Source organism: Tenrec ecaudatus, chromosome 12 (assembly GCF_050624435.1).
Source record: "Tenrec ecaudatus isolate mTenEca1 chromosome 12, mTenEca1.hap1, whole genome shotgun sequence".
NCBI lineage: Eukaryota > Metazoa > Chordata > Mammalia > Afrosoricida > Tenrecidae > Tenrec > Tenrec ecaudatus.
Genome location: NC_134541.1, coordinates 32,462,307 through 32,472,661, shown reverse-complemented (window position 1 = coordinate 32,472,661; position 10,355 = coordinate 32,462,307). Strand labels below are relative to the sequence as shown.

Here is a 10,355-nt window from a genome sequence, read left to right as displayed (position 1 = left end):
GATTGCCCCTGGTCACAGGCAAGGGATGCAGACAGCCTTGCTATCAGACAGAGACTATTGTCAACTTGATATTGGTGGATATGGCTATGGTATCATGGACTTTTTCAGGTGACCTCCCTCTTGACCCAACCTGAACATGCTCTAAAGTTTAATATTTCTAACTTATCCCATACAGAAATTTCCTCTCTGATTTTAAATTAATTTTTCATTGCTAGTGGTTCTTTCTTTTTCAGTTTTAAATATTTTATCATTATATTATTATTTTTTTCTTCCTGTTTCATTTTAATTGACTTTCTGTATTGTTTCTGCTAGGTTTCCCAGTTTCTGAGACACAGAAGGTGTGACGCAGACTGCCAAGAACAGGTGCAATGGCTAATCTGGGACAAGGATAGGATGGCAAAGGGAATTGGGGAATAAATCATGAATGGGGGAGGAGGTGGGAGCCCTAGAACTCATTGTCATGACTTTTAAAAAGTGACTTAATTATGGAAGTGTATTATATGTGAATTGATATCAATAAATATTTTTGTTGTTGTGAAGTTTTATTTATTAATTTTTAACCATTTCATTTGGGGCTCCTACAGATATTATAAAAGTCCACAATTCAATTAGATCAAGCATAACTGCAAAATTGCTACCACCATTAGTTTCAAACCGTTTTCTTTCTTCTTGAGCTCTTTGATATGAGCTCCCCCTTCTCCCCTCCCTCCCACTCCCTACCCCCCAGGTATGCTTATTATTATATTATATAGTATTATCATTATTATGTATATAATATTGTTACCATATGTGATACTTTCCAAATGCATCTATTCACCTGCAACTCTGTCCCTCTTTCCCCTCAAGTAGGATTATACAGTCATCATTTCTCTCAGCTTCCCCTTCCCCCCTTCCCCCGACCCCCTCTTCCTGTACACTCAGGGAATCATTACTCCCATTACTATTTCTGAAAGGTTATCTATCTTGGATTTCATGCATCGAACTATTTAATTATACAAAGGAACATACCCAGGTCTAACAAGATTAATGAGGTAAAACAAAAACCATAATAGTAAGGGGAAGAAATATTAAAGAACTAGAGCATAATTAGGTGTTTCATCGGTGTTGTACCACACCCTGGCTTTATCATCCGTTCCATCCGGCCCTTCTGTGAGGGACTGTCCAATTATCATACAGGTGGGTTCTGGGTCTCCACTTTGTCCATGCTCCTTCATGTCAATTTGATTGCTTGTTTTTGAACTTCTGATACCTATTCCTGTTGAAACCAGCTGATCACCCAGGCTGGTGTGCTTCTTCCATGTGGACTTAGTTGCTTCCCTGCTAGATGGCTGATTATTTAGCTTCAAGCTTTTAAGACCTCAAACGCTATATCTTTTAATGGCCAGGCGCAATCAACTTTCTTCACCACATTGGCTCATGCACCCAATTTGTCTTCTGTGATGGTGTCAGAAAGGCATCATGCAGGGCCACATTATTAGCACAAACCGTTCTTGTACTGAGGTAAGTGTTAAGTAGAGGCCCAAAGTGCACCTGCTTCCTTGTTGTATCTACTTATATATACATTCACAGCAAATACCCCTAGCTTTATATTTTATACATTTACATATATATCTATATTTATACCTAGATATAATTGATTTCATATTAAACTCATTAGAGAAAAAGGAATGGAACTAGCCCCTGAACTCTGAGGTGGAATGCCCTACTTGAAGATGAAGCAGATGGCTGATACCCCCTGGTTAAGGAATGGGTGGTCTTTGGATTTAGCTGGATCTCACCTTATGCTTTGAGGATGCCCAAAGAATGTCACCAGGACCAATCGATATTTGCTTTTTTACACTTTCTCTCTGCCTTCATGTGGCAAGAGTTAGTCTACCAGGAGACGTTCTGCCCTCATCAGTGAGACTTGATGAAAGTAGTGCCACTAATCTCCATCATTCACAGCATGTGTAGCTAGAATGCACTCACCCACATCTTGGTGACGTACAAGTTAACTATTCACGTACTGCAGTCTGATAAGTCCTACATGTGTGTGATACTCTTTGCTCAATAGTGTTTCACCAATGACTACAAGAATGCAACTCTGAGAGTAGAGCGGACTGACCTTTGTTCCCGACTCTTTGTTCCCCATGGTCCGTCAGTGGGGTGATTAGGCCATGGGCCCTAAAGCCGAGACTTGTCTCACATTTAATCTGGAGAACACGTGGCCAACATGGGTGATGTAGAGGAGATAACCTCCAGGGTCCAGGGTCTCACTCTCAGTCAAAGTCTCCAATGGGAACTCCTGCTCATGTAACATAGGAGAGCAGGTCAGGCTCTCATAGTCTGTCACGAGTTTCCAAACACTTAGAATCCCATTCTCGATCAAGGTCAAAATCCAGGTCAAGATCTAGGAGGCATTCTCATAAATGCTACACTCGATCCAGATCCCACTCTCATTCTCCTTGGAGATGGTCTTGATGTAGACCGAAGCAGATCATACACGCCAGAATACCTCCCCAGTGACACTGAAGGAGGCCATGTTGAAGTCACTCTCCAATGTCTCACTGGAGAAGACATAGAGGCAGCAGAGCAAATCCGGATTCCAAAATATATGTTTTGGAGTATTTGTCCTCAATTTGTACACAACAGAGAAAGATCCTCATGAAGTAGTTTCTGGATGTGGACCATTGAGGGGTGGGAATGTGGACAGTCTTGAGGATTTGCTTTGGTTTATTTTGAAAGAATAGAGGCTCAAAGGAGGCTATGGAAAGGACAAATGGAATAGAGCCAGATGGCAGAGGAGTTCGTGTGGATGATACAATCACCGAGAGAGCACACACACCTGCACCAGGCATCTACCTGGGCAGACAACTCACAGTGGTGGGCGTGGAGGAGGAGGTGATGGCAGAAAATGAGGTTCTTACAATGATAGAAGATATGATGGTAGGATGATAGTCACAAAGACTATGATTGCCGCTGCAGAAGGTCACCTTCTCCTTACTACAGTCAATGCCAAGCACGATCAATGTCACTTTCTTTTTTTTTTATTAAATAATGGCTTTAATTGTCATTGTAAGTATATGATAAGGGAAACGTGTGCTTTAATTAAATATACATCATCATACCAGAGATGCTGGCAAGGTTGAAGGTTATTCCTAATATGTTGATAGCCATAAAAACCAGTTTGTACATGAAAAGACAATGAAGAAAAAAGTAATCCCTTTGAAACAAATTAAAAACAAAACAAGTTCACAGTGGTTTATATCAACAGTATGCATTTTATGACAATGACATAGATTCATGTACAGATTCAGAGCACCCTAGGGCTCTCTTTATGCCCTAAAGAAAACGCATTTACATTATGCACGGGTTGTACTGAATTGGGGGTGGGGGAAAATCAACTGTCTCTGCACCCTTAAGACAGGCCAAACTGTCCTGGGTGTAAGCAGCTTTAACGCCATTATTCAAGGTGTTTGCAAAAGGACTAGAGAATTTAAAAACCAAACAAATTCTTTGTCTTGGGAGTGGAGAGGGGCTTTCATTTGCTGCTATAACCAGCAAATGATGTTCAGTCATCAAAAATGGGGGGAGGGCCCACTAACACAGATCTATTTGAGCAAGCTGACCAGTACACATTGCAGTTTCAGAAAGGAAAGTTATATACTCTATGGTACAAGTCCCAACTAGGCAGTGTCAAAAGGACATCTATTTCTTGGCTTGCTTTGTGATCATACCCCTTGGCGGTGTGACGGGTCTAGTGGCATTCGGCTTCTTTTTCTCTGCCGGCTTTAAAATCTGAAAAGAGCACATCAGCGTCTCATCCACACTCATCATGGCACCAGCATTGTCAAACTCTCCACAGTAATTGGGGGCCGAAAACAGAGTGACCAACTGCCTCTTGGCAAAAAATTCATATCCATCTTCAACCACCTGATGGGCTCTACAAATAAGATCCAGATCATGCTTATGAAGAAATTTTGCAACCACTTCCGCACCAAATGTGAAGGACACTCCTCTGTCGTTTTCACCCCAGCCTAAGACGTCTTTATCAGGGTCAGACCACAAAAGATCACAAAGGAGACCTTGATCGGGTACATCAGTTGGTCGCATAATTCGCCGAATCTGCTCCATAGATTGAAGATCTGGTGACAAACCTCCATGACAGCAGAATATTTTCTCATCCACGATGGCGGCTATCGGCAAACAGTTAAAGCAGTCTGTAAACGTTTTCCAGAGTTTAATATTGTATCTTCTTTTACATTCATCATAAAATCCATAAATTCTATTGATGCTGGCACATTCATGGTTCCCTCTGAGAAGAAAAAAGTTCTCCGGGTATTTTATTTTGTAGGCCAGTAAGAGGCAGATAGTCTCCAAGGACTGCTTCCCCCGGTCTACGTAGTCCCCAAGAAATAGGTAGTTGCTTTCTGGTGGGAAACCACCGTACTCAAAGAGTCGAAGCAAATCATAGTACTGCCCATGGATGTCACCACATATTTTGAGTGGCGCTTCAAGTTCCAGCAGGATAGGCTGACTGAGAAAGATCTCCCGAGACTTTAAGCACAGACCCCTGATTTCATTCTCCTGGAGTTGGACATTCTTCCCAGGCTTGGACCCTCTCACTCCTTCCCACGCCACGAGCACAGAGGCGGTGGTGGCGGCGGTGGCAGCAGCCGCGGCGGGTCCCCCCCAGCCGCCCCGCTCCCTGCTTCCTCCTTCACTCCCCACTGGAACCACGAGCGTCACTTTCTTTTTAAAAAAATTTTTTAATCATTTTATTGGGGGTTCATACAACTATTTTTTTTCATACAACTCTTATCGCAATCTATACATCCATCCATGGTGTCAAGCACATTTGCCCATTTTTTGCCATCATTATTCTCAAACTAGGAGGCAAAGGGCATTTATAGAGGTCTAAATAAAGACATGTACATATGTAAATATATTTATATATGAGGATGGATAAATAGATCTATGTGCATGTATTTATAGGTTTAGTATTAAGGTAGCAGAAGGACATTGGGCCTCCACTCTAGTACTCCCTGAATGCAAGAATATTTTGTTCTATTAAATTGGCATTTCATGATGCTCACCTTCTTGACACAATTGCTGAAGACAAAGAGGGTGAATAAGCAAATGTGATGAAGAAGGCTGATGGTGCCCGGCTATCAAAAGAGATAACATCGGGGGTCTTAAAGGTGTGAAGGTAAACAAGTGGCCATCTAGCTCAGAAGTAACAAAGCCCCATGGAAGAACACAGCAGCCTGTGTCATCACAATGCCTCCTTAAAACCAAATAAACTATTGATAAATTCAGTGGTGATTGTTGGGGGGGGGGGTCCTTCTCTCTTTGTCTTTCTCAAGAATTCTTTTGCAAACATCATAGGTTTACTTAATAGCTACATGTTGTGGCCTGTATTGCTGTTTTCCACCCATTACTTTACTCTTAAAGATGGAATTGTTGTTCAGTAGTTAAATATCCTGAGTAAAAAGAACACTAGGCTTATGTTCGACAAATTGTTTTTTCTTGCCTTTACAGTAAATTAACTTGTAGCTAACCAAATGAGAAGAGAAATTGATCTTTTTGAGACGTCATTTGTGTTAGGCATTGTACTAAGGGACTTGTTTGTTTATGATAACGCTTTCTGTTTTTAACTGCTTACTTGGGGCGTGATGGTAGCACACAGAGGCTCAGTCATGTCAGGGTGCTCTGGCGTGCCATGCAGCTGTCCAATAGCCCAGCGTAGACAATTTGAAGCTGCAGGGAAAAAAATCTTCCTTGGACGTTTCTCTCGAGTAACTGAATTTTGAATCCTACAATTAAGTTTTTCTTAGAGAGGAAAAACTTGTGAACACCCACATAGCATGTTGTATTTTAAATAGATCAGTATCTGTTCAAACTTTCCAAATTAAAATGGTATTTTTTCTGCCTAGACCAGAGCATGTACATGGGTACAGATAAGTGCTGGAAACATAGAGAATCCAGGACAGATAAACCCTCAGGGCCAACAATGAGAGTAGTGATACCAGGAGAGGAAGGAGAAGGAGGAAGAGAAAGAAGGAACCAATCACAATAATCTACGAATAACTCCACCCTGGGGGACAGACAACAGAAAAGTGGGTGAAGGGAGACATCCATCAGTAAGACATGGAAAAATAATAATAATTTATAAGTTATCAAGGGTTCATGAGGGAGGGAGGGTCAGGGAGGGAGCAGAAAAATGAGGACCTGACACCAAGGGCTCAAGTAGAAAGAAGATGTTTTGAGAATGATGATGGCCATGTGTAAATGTACTTCAGACAATGGATGGATGTATATACACATTGTGATAAATAAGAGCTCTACAAACCCCAATAAAATGCTTTTTTTAAAACAAATAAATGTGATTTCTGTGCATGTTAAACTTATTGAGATTTAAATATTTCCTTCATCAATGAAGGACAACCCTAATTTTCTAATTAGAGCCATTGTTTAATTTGCTGTTAGAAATTTTGATATTGGAACAATGGTTCTTGCATAGTCCTTAGAAAATGGGTGTGGGCTAAAATCGTCTTCCAAATAAAATCCAATTTATTTGAAAAAAATAATTATCTTATCAATAGAGTTGATTAACATCCCATGGAGATGATTTATAATATATATGGACTGCTAAAGGGACAAACCACTCTGTCGTAGACGATGTATGACCAGAGCACTCCTCAGAAGCAAAGATGGTAAGGCTTTGCCTGACATGCATTGGGCGTATCATCGAGATGGACCGGTGCAGAGGGACATGGAGAAGGACACCATGCTTGGTAAAGTGGAGGGGCAGCAGGAAGAGGAAGGACCTTGTCGACACAGGATTGAAGCATGTCCAACCCGCACTGAGAAGGCTCACACCTATCTAAAAGGTAACTTCGGGAAATAATTGCTCCATTTGGGCTTACTTACAGTGCAGATCTGTGTCAATTATCATTTGGGGAGTTCTGAAGTTCCTGCTTCTACACTAAAGAATGTCATTCCAGGTCCCCACTGAGAGGGGTGAGAAAGTCAACTTCGTGATTGAATCCAAGTCAGAATCACGGTACCGAGCAGGCTGTGTCCAATGCCCAGTTTGTGTTGTAGTGTTTCTCTTCCTCCCTTTAGCTCCAAGGTCCTAGCAGAATTCATCCATTCATTGACTTTATTTATAGATTTACTCTAATTGCTCCTAATGTTAGGTAGCTAAGGGACAGGGACAGGGGGTGTAAGGTAGTCGAGAAGCACCAGAGACCAAATCAGTCAAATTAAAACCAAGAGGCTTTATTGGGGAGAAAAACCCAGCCTGGGCAAAGTCCCACAGTCCACAGTGTCTGGGCTGGAGGAGTTGTACCCCAGGCTACAGGGGTGGTGCTTATATGGCCGGGGAACCTGTGACTTGGCTGTTTTGAGTCCATATCAGGTAAAGCAGTAAGGGATTGGGAGATACAGGTATGTCCAGGTTTCTGGAATGTAAGGTGTCTTCCTGGTTCCGGGTGTATTCGTGTTGGGTGCAGAGCGGTGGGCGAGAACAAAGCGGGCACTGAGCCAAATGGGCCGTGCACAAAACGGGCCGTGCGGAAAAAAAAAAACCGTGCAAAGCTGCTGACAGGTTACATAGCCAGCTCTGCAGGTGTGTGGGGCAGACTCAAGGCCACTTGTGTTTCAGCCAGCTATGGTCAGCTCCGTACGGGTGGGGGAGATTCAAAGTCACTTGCTGCTAGAAGCTGGCCTGGCATTGATGCGGTCATACAGGGGGTTGTCCCTTCCAGGCCTGCACAGGCCCCCATAAAGGAAGTTGAGAAGGAATCAGGCAAGCACTAAACATCTATGAGAACCCTTTAACTGAGCATGCTCCAATTCAAGCCCCAAGCCAGGTGGGTGTTACACCTGGGTGCCCAATCTAGGCCCAGGTGGGCTTGATTCAGCCAGTGAGGCTAACCACTACCTTTGACCACATCTCTCCAGCCAGAGGTTTGAAACACCGCAGGGCGGGAGGATGGTTGTCCTTTTAGCCCGCTCCCATGCCCAGGCCATGCTACACTCTCTGTGGCCTCAGTTCACCACGTGTGGGTCCTCTATTCCACGAGGCTGCTCATGCCTAGGAGTAAACTCCAGAGAGGCTGCTGTGCTCTGAAATAATGTGTACTCTTTTGCGATTGAAAGCCCTGAAACTTTTCACCTGGAGACACAGGTAATCCAAGACAGATAAACCGCTCAGAACCAATAATGACAGTAGCAATATCATGAGGGGAAGAAGAAGGCCAGGGGAGAAAGGGAGAATGGATCACAATGATCTACATAGAACCCCCTTTCTGGGGACCAAAAACAGAAAAGTGGGTAAAGGGGGACATCGGTCAGTGTAAAACATGAAAAAAATCATTTCTAAATTATCAGGCGTTCTTGAGGAAGAAAGAGTGGGAGAGGAAGGGGAGAAAATGAGCTGATACAAGGACTCGATTAGAAAGAAAACGTTTTGAAAATGATGATGGCAACAAACGTACAAATGACTTGACACAATGGATGCATGTATGTATTGTGATAAGAGCTGTATGAGCCCCCAACAAAATGATTTTTTAAAAGAATGAAATAGGAACTGATACCAAGGGCTCAAACAGAAAGAAAATATTTTGAAAATGATGGCAACATATGTACAAATATTCTTGATGCCGTTGATGTATGGATTATGATAAGAGCGGGAAGAGACCCCAATAAAATGATTTATTAATATTAAAGAAAACTCACTTGGCTTACATGCCAGACTTCCGCATGGACTCTTTCTCGTGGAATGCCAAGAACTGGGTTATTACTCACTTGAGAAACCTCACACTACCATGGATCAGCATGTAATTGCACTGAATCTATTCCAGGCTCCGCTGCCCAGATGCAGACAGACTGCAACACCAGGTGCTACACAAAGCAGACCTGCTCTGTAGATGGTTCTCGGCTGGGAGCTTGGGGTGGGGGGAAGGAATACTGCGCCTTTCTTCCTGGACACCACGGAGTGAATTCACACCACGCCTCTGTCAGCTGCCCAGTGCAATCTCTCTCCGTTCTCCATGAATCTCCTCATCTCCCAGAACTCAGAGCCCCCATCTCTGGTGTTGTTGGGGAAATGAGAAATGATGGAGGATTTACAAGGTGTGTCGAAGGGTCAGTAGTGGGAATAAAACCCAGAAGGGACTAGGTTTCTCCTCATGGAGCTGAATGGGGACCTTGACTACTACCTCTCAGGCCAAGCATGAGTCCAGACACTGCGCAAAGAAGCATGGACGATCCGGAGCTTCCCACAACTCTGACCCCTGCACTGTGGGAACTTCCTTTTCTGATCCTTCACTTCCTCCCAGGGAAATTAGCTAAGACAAAGAGAAACGCTGTCTGGGGTGTTAGATCCCTCCCTGGATAACTGCCCATTTTTTGACCCTTCCTTCACACTCAGGGCAAGAGCTCAGGGGAAGGCCTGGAACAGCCCAGTCAGAAACTGGGGCTCATGCCACCTTGCTAGGAAGGGTGGACAAGGACGCCACCTTCGTGTACATGTTCTCAGGTGTTCTACGCCGGTCCTTATGGTTCAACCACCAATTGCTCCAAGTAGGTTGGCTTTCTGGATCTGGACAGGAGCCCAAACCCATGTTTATTATGATCGCTGATAGTGTGGCTCAGGAATGACCACAGGGCCAAACAAGAATAGTATATCTCTTCTGTATGTGTTCAGGGTAGGCTCAGCTCATGGATATAGCTAGGATCATCTGAAAGCTTCTCTATGTACATGGCAAGGGCTCTGGGCTGGGAGCTGGCACCACAGGGGACCTGTGGGATAGAAGTGCTCTCTGTACCCTTGCTCTGTAGCCTCGCTGAGGGACAAGTTAGGGCTTCCTCATGGGCTATGGCTGGATTTCAGAAATGAGTATTCCAAAACAGCAAGACACGAGTGCAGAGAACTTGTGAGATGTAGCCTAGGCATTCACAGAGCACCACTTGACCCTTAGTCACAGGCTGTCAAGGTTCAAGAGGAGGGATCATCCACCCACCCCTGAATGAAAGAAGTACCACAGAGCAAGGGGCTGGGGATACCATTGAGGCCATCCCTGGAACATACACTCTGCCATCTTTCTAAAGAGGGGCTGGGGTTAGACTGATGGGTGCTACAGGGAAGACTCTGGTCGCTGCATGAACCTCTCTCAATAAGGACAAGAATAAAAGATTCTCAACTGGAAGTGGAATTTGTCTAGGGTGTCACCTTTGTTTCTCCCCCCTCATCACAAACATACAGTTAGTCTGAAGGGAGGAGACAGGGCTGGAGGAGTGCAGAAAGGAAGTCAGAGGGAAATGCCTGGAGTGAGGTTAGGTTCAGAGAAGGGAAATGCGCAGGGATG

General features: G+C 43.9%; 2 pseudogenes; one reads left to right on the top strand and one right to left on the bottom strand.

The window, feature by feature from the left end:
• The first annotated feature begins 2,538 nt into the window (after positions 1-2,538).
• LOC142422621 (transformer-2 protein homolog alpha pseudogene) lies at positions 2,539-3,037 on the top strand (annotated as a pseudogene).
• Positions 3,038-5,680, bottom strand: LOC142422620 (serine/threonine-protein phosphatase PP1-gamma catalytic subunit pseudogene; annotated as a pseudogene).
• Between the last annotated feature and the right edge of the window lie 4,675 nt (positions 5,681-10,355).